This window comes from Urocampus carinirostris, chromosome 4, assembly GCF_059441175.1.
Source record: "Urocampus carinirostris isolate Australia breed hairy pipefish chromosome 4, RoL_Ucar_1.0, whole genome shotgun sequence".
In the NCBI taxonomy this organism is placed as follows: domain Eukaryota; kingdom Metazoa; phylum Chordata; class Actinopteri; order Syngnathiformes; family Syngnathidae; genus Urocampus; species Urocampus carinirostris.
In genome coordinates, this window is record NC_142352.1 from 29,985,559 (window position 1) to 29,991,704 (window position 6,146).

Below are 6,146 nucleotides of genomic sequence, written 5' to 3' on the forward strand. Positions count from 1 at the left end.
TTTTTAAAAAGTCATGAAAACAAACATAAAAAACAGAAGCACATTCATTAATTCTAGAACTCTTGTCGGACATTTAGATAGATAGATAGATAGATAGATAGATAGATAGATAGATAGATAGATAGATAGATAGATAGATAGATAGATAGATAGATAGATAGATAGATAGATAGATAGATAGATAGATAGATAGATAGATAGATAGATAGATAGATAGATAGATAGATAGATAGATAGATAGATAGATAGATAGATAGATAGATAGATAGATAGATAGATAGATAGATAGATAGATACTTTATTCATCCCCGAAGGGAAATTCACATTTGACATATCTTAGTCAATGGCAGTGGATGAGGTCAAACGGATCAATAACAAACTCAATCAGCTCTTTGCTATTGACTGACTATCTTGGCATGCTGTCTGACATGTGAAATGGTAAGTGGACCGTTTTTCTTGTTGAATTTGTGATAAAGTTAGGATCAATATAATAAACTGTATTTGGTGTCAGCTACCTGACTTTTTGCGCTACAGGTTCCTCAAAGCAAGGACAAACAGGCTCAGAGACATCTTCTTCCCCAGAGCTATCACCGCCCTTGACGAGCGCACAAAATTGTGAAAACATGAGTTGCGTCAAAGTTATAGAGTACGTCTGTGTCGGTGGATGTTCAGAAATGTTTTTCAGTATTGGTGATCTGTCCCTTAATATAGTAGTCTTACACTGATAGTCAGTAAGGCCAAATGAAATACTTACCCGCTTGACCCGTTTCTCGCGTCAATGGTGAACGATCTTTTTGGGATCTCAGGACCTTCAGCTTTAAATATTATTAATATATCGCTATCCTCGGGTATTGTTCCGGTAGCCTTCACGTCTGCTGTCATTAAACCCATACTTAAGTGACCTAACCTTGACCCTGAAAGCCTATGTAATTATAGGCCAGTGACAAGTCTACAATTTTTTAAAAAATGACTTGAAAAGGTTGTTGCACAGTAACTAAACGACTACGACTGAAAATATTGAATTTGTCCAGTCTATACTGAGACAGCCCTGGATAAAGTAACTAATGATTTCTTCGTAGCATAAGATTCTGGCGCCTCGTCAATGCTGCTGCTGCTGGTTCTTAGTGCTGCTTTTGATACTGAAGAACACAAAATATTACTTTGTATTACAATATTAATATAATATTTACAATATTAATATATACAATATTAATATATGCAATATTAATATATACAATATTAATGATATTACACAAAAATGAATTGGTATCTCAGAAACCGTACTCTTGTGGTTTAGGTCCTACCTTTACAGTATGCAATGCGTTAAAGCTAGTAGTCCCAGGAATTTTCTTACCCCTCCAGGAATTTTCTTACCCCTGGGTTATTTAAAACTAACAATTGAACAGCCCATCTTGTAACAATTGTTCTGTAAATGTGCCAAGGTGGGTTTGTTCGAATGGAATGTGGTGGGCATGGTGTTGATAGATGAATAAAGAGCTTGTGATGAGATCAATGCTGACAAAGCTACTACAAATTTATTACACAATTCCTACCAAACTAAATATCAAATTCAGTGCTTCAAAACAGAGCCTAATATATTATTTTGTCTCTGTTCTGCTATGAAAATGAATACTATAGAAATACTCCAAAAATTCACCTACAGTAATAATAAAAAAAATCTAAAGAAATACTACAAAGATACGAGTACAGAAATAACACAAAATACCACTGCAGTAATACTATAATACAAAAATACTGCTACATAACTGTTACGAAAGAAATACAACAAAAATACTGCTACAAAAATATTACAACAGAAATACTACAAAAGTACAACTACAGTAATACTACAAAAATACTAGTGTCACGGTTGCCATGGCGCCCAATTGGCCTTGCCTGTGTGGCGCCAGCTGCGGCTCGTTGACAGATTGCTCCCTGGTATTTAAACCCAGTCCTGTCACTCTCCTTCTGTCAGCCGGTCGAACTTTTGCCCCGCAAGACGTGGGTTTTGACACGGTCCTGTTCCTGTTGGTCTTTCCTGTCTGGTATTGTTCCTGTTTGTTTTTTCCTGTTCAATTTCAGTTTCCAGTTTTGTTTCCGTCTATTTTTGTCTTATTATTATTTTCTCCAGTTTTTGGTCCTCTCTAGTTTCCCGTTTTTTTTTTTATATCCTGATTCGTTATCCATCCTGTCTGTCCCTTCCTGTCCGGTATCGACCCCATCTGTCAGATATCAACTCAGGCAATTGGAATCGATCTCGCGGTCTCTGGCTTCCTGTCTTTCCACACCAGACCACCTCCCTAATGTGCATGACTCCCAATTTCCCGTAAAATAAAAGGCTTGAGTGAGAACGTCACGCGTTTGGGTCCTGATCCAGTTCCGGTTCTTGACAACTAGAAATATATCACTCAAAATATCGCATGAAAATGCTACAAAAACACTGTAGAAATGCTACAAAATACTAAAAAACAAAAGTACAATAATAGTATAAAATTACTACAGAAATACTACAAGAAATCAGACTGCAAAAATTCTAACAAAATACAACAAGAGTAATACTGCAAAAATACTGGCTGGTTACGCCCCCACATAACATTATTTTCTTCACATTAACATCTGAAGCATCATTACTGAGTTGTTCACAACAGAGTTTGCTTCATTTGCAGACCAATTGTAAAACTAATCGGGTAATTTGGTTGTCCTATGGAATTCTATGTAGGAAAGCCAAATGGCTTGGCTGTGGTACTTCTACAGATATCTGACCTCTTTCTTTCCTCACGCTGAGTTTTTTTTAGTTTTTCCTTGCTCACGTGACAGTTTCAGATCAGTGGATTGTGTAATTGTGGCCTGTGCAGTCTTTTGAGGCATTTTGTGATCAAGAGCTATACAAATAAAAGTGACTTGACTTCACAATTGATGGATTTGAGCAGAGTAAGCCGACATGGAGCTTTGACAGTGGTAATAAAATAATTTGTTTGGAAATGAACGTAATCATGAAAATGGAATAAGAGAATAAAATTGTATATTTTTTTGCATTTCCTTACTGGCAAAAGATTTGATAACTATAACTGATGTTGAAGTTGCTCTAGATTGAAACACCAATCGAGAATCAACATGGCATCATAGCGTGTAACTTTAAATATCTTCTGTATAATATGTGTAAAAGTAAGATAATAAGGTTTTGAGAGAAAAAAAATCAACAAGCCTAATCTCTGCTCTGTAGTTAAGTGCAGCAAAAACACTGCATTATTGAAGAACAAATGTTAAGACAGATGCTCAAAGGTCCCAAACGAACATGCTTTAATTACTTTGCTGTGACGCACAAGAGGGCCCAATCTAGACGCTAGACTTGACTCATCCTTGTCATGAGGGTGCCAACGTGAAAGGGTAGCTTGAGATAAATTTCCCTCCAAATGCTTCATCATTTACCACAGCAGCATTGCTTCATTTTCCTTGAGGATGACCCGGCTGTGTCTTTATTTTTGCAGTTTACAGAAGTTTGAGTCTTTGTCTATGGCTAAGCAGATCAAAGCTACTTTGACATCCCATTTATTTGCCTGCAACATACTGTTTGAACTCATTCAAAGAAGCCTCCCACGCATGCAGCATTTTGAGTCTCGCCAGCCTTCAAACAGCTCAGTATAATGATTTAAAGGGGGGTGATTGACATATGTTGCATGAATCATATTAGTGCTTGTACTTCTGCCATGTAGAGCGGGGAAAAAATGTAAACACCAAAAGCAAAGTGTTTCAAACAGAAAGGACGCATCAACCGATGAGACAAAAGGTCTTTCGATTAAGTTTCTCCAAGAAGCGAGGTAAGGTTTTGTTTCGCTAATTGGAAGGTTGCTCAAATCGTCCATTAGAAACGTTTCGACTGAAAACAGATAATACCAACAATCCACTGCTGTGCTAATAGCATCATTTGGACACTGCTGATTGGCACTTAGACAAAAAAATCAATCAGATACAAAATACACATGATCACGAATCATTTATATACTGTACAATAAAAACAATAAAGGTCCCTACAAAGACCCTTGAGAAACTCCACAGTAATCAACATATTGACATCCATTTGATAGAAATGACCCAGTAATGGGCAATCCCTCATATTCCATATTGCTGCAATTCGTTGAGTCGTATATTGTGATTTATTATGTCAAAAGCGTTCCCTAAGTCTGTAAAAAAATCCAAATTTTGTCTAACTTGTTGTCTATTTTATGTGGTATAACATCTACAAGATCAACTAATACCATGATTTTGGTCATTACCTATGCCCTGGGTAATTTAATGTCAAGTCCCCTACACTATTTTCAATGTAAATTCAACCAAAAAAGGAACGTGGATTTGGATTTACTTGTAAATAATAGGGGGCACGGCAGCTAAGTAATTAATGCGTCAGCCCCACAGTGTAGAGGTCCAGGGTTCAATCCCAGTTACCGGCCTCCACCTGCAGAGTTTGCATGTTTTCCCCTGTGTGGGTTTCCTTCAGGTACTCCGGTTACCTCCCAAACCCCCAAAATATGCTTGGCAGGTTGATTAGGGGGTTGAAAATGTCCCTAGGTGCGAATGAGCGAGTGGATTATCTGAGTGCGTGTGTTCTGTGATTGGCTGGCAACTAGGGTGTCCCCTGCCCACTGCAAAAGGCAACTGCGATGGGCTCCAGCACCCCCACAACCTTAGTGAGGATAAACGGTGCAGGAAATTGATGGATGTAAATAAAGTACAATCAACATTGAGTCCTTTTTAATACAAAATCGATCATAACATTAATGTTAATTTTGATTTATGTAAGCAACAATCTACATTTGTATAGTGGTTTTTATGGATGACAGTTAAGCTTTGTAATAATTGGAATTTTTTCAGATTGCAATTTACACAATCCCAAAAAATTCCAACTCTCAGTCATAACGTTGATGCCATTCTCAAGCTGACCATATTTCAACGTTGGTTCATTAATATTTTACTATCTGGGTAGGCACTATGAGCTTGAAAAAGACCAAGTTAGTGACTCCTGCTTCAAAGATCTAATAATGCGTATGATGTAGACCACTCCATTTCCTGAGGGTTCTCTGGGGGAACAACCTGAATCAGAAGCTACTGGTGTCCTAAAAAGCCACAGTAGAGATCATTCTGGCATACAGCGTCACCCTGTGGTATGCAGGAAGCACGACAGCAGGCAGGAAAAGCAAACAAAGAGTAATCAAAACAACCCAGAAGTTCATCAGCTGCTCTGTGCCCAGTCTAGAAGACAGTGCTGGCTTGCAATACTGCAGCAGAGCCATCAACATTATAAACAACCCTTTTTGACCTGTTGCCGTAAAGTAAGTGCTACAGGTCCCTCAAAACAAGGACAAACAGGCTCAGAGACAGCTTGTTCTTTAGGGACACCTCCACCCTAAACGAGTGCACACAACTTTGAAAACAGATCTTGTGATGTAAATATTTTTTGCCTATTCATCCTAAAAGTCTTGTGCCATGTATAATCTTGTTCCATACAACATTTTTCACCACGTTTTTATTGATGACAACAGGCAGTTTAAATCAATTCAAAAGTTATGGGTTTGTAATTCATGGAAACAAAGCTAACCAGCCACTACAAATATTGTAGTGCTGCATATTTACAGGTTTCATAACAGTACACCGTAAACGAAATTTACAGGTTTCATAACAGAACAGCGTAAACTGATAGAGCTAGAGAGCATTGCATTCAATTGACTGTATTGTAAGCCGCCATCAAAAAAATGTTACTTACTTATGTTGGTGCTATAGTCCTTAGAAATTTTAATTATTCACACAGATCAAGACCTTGAGGCTACTGTTGTAATATTGAAATACGTCAATGACATTTTGTAGCCAAGATTGTATAATTTCTTCATTTTTTAGTTACTTCAGTCATTTATAACTTCTTAATTTATTTAGTCATAATATAACCATGTATTTGGTCGTCATCATACAACTTTTCCATTATTTCAGTTGTGTCTTATTTTGTTGCCAAATGTGGCCTTGAGCGTTTTCACATCACCGTTGGTACTTCCTAGAACGACTTTGGATTAAAGATTTACTGTATGTTCGATTTCGTTTAGCCAGAAATTCCATATTTTCAGGGGTTTTTTTCCCCCCACTTACGGCACCGCCCTTCT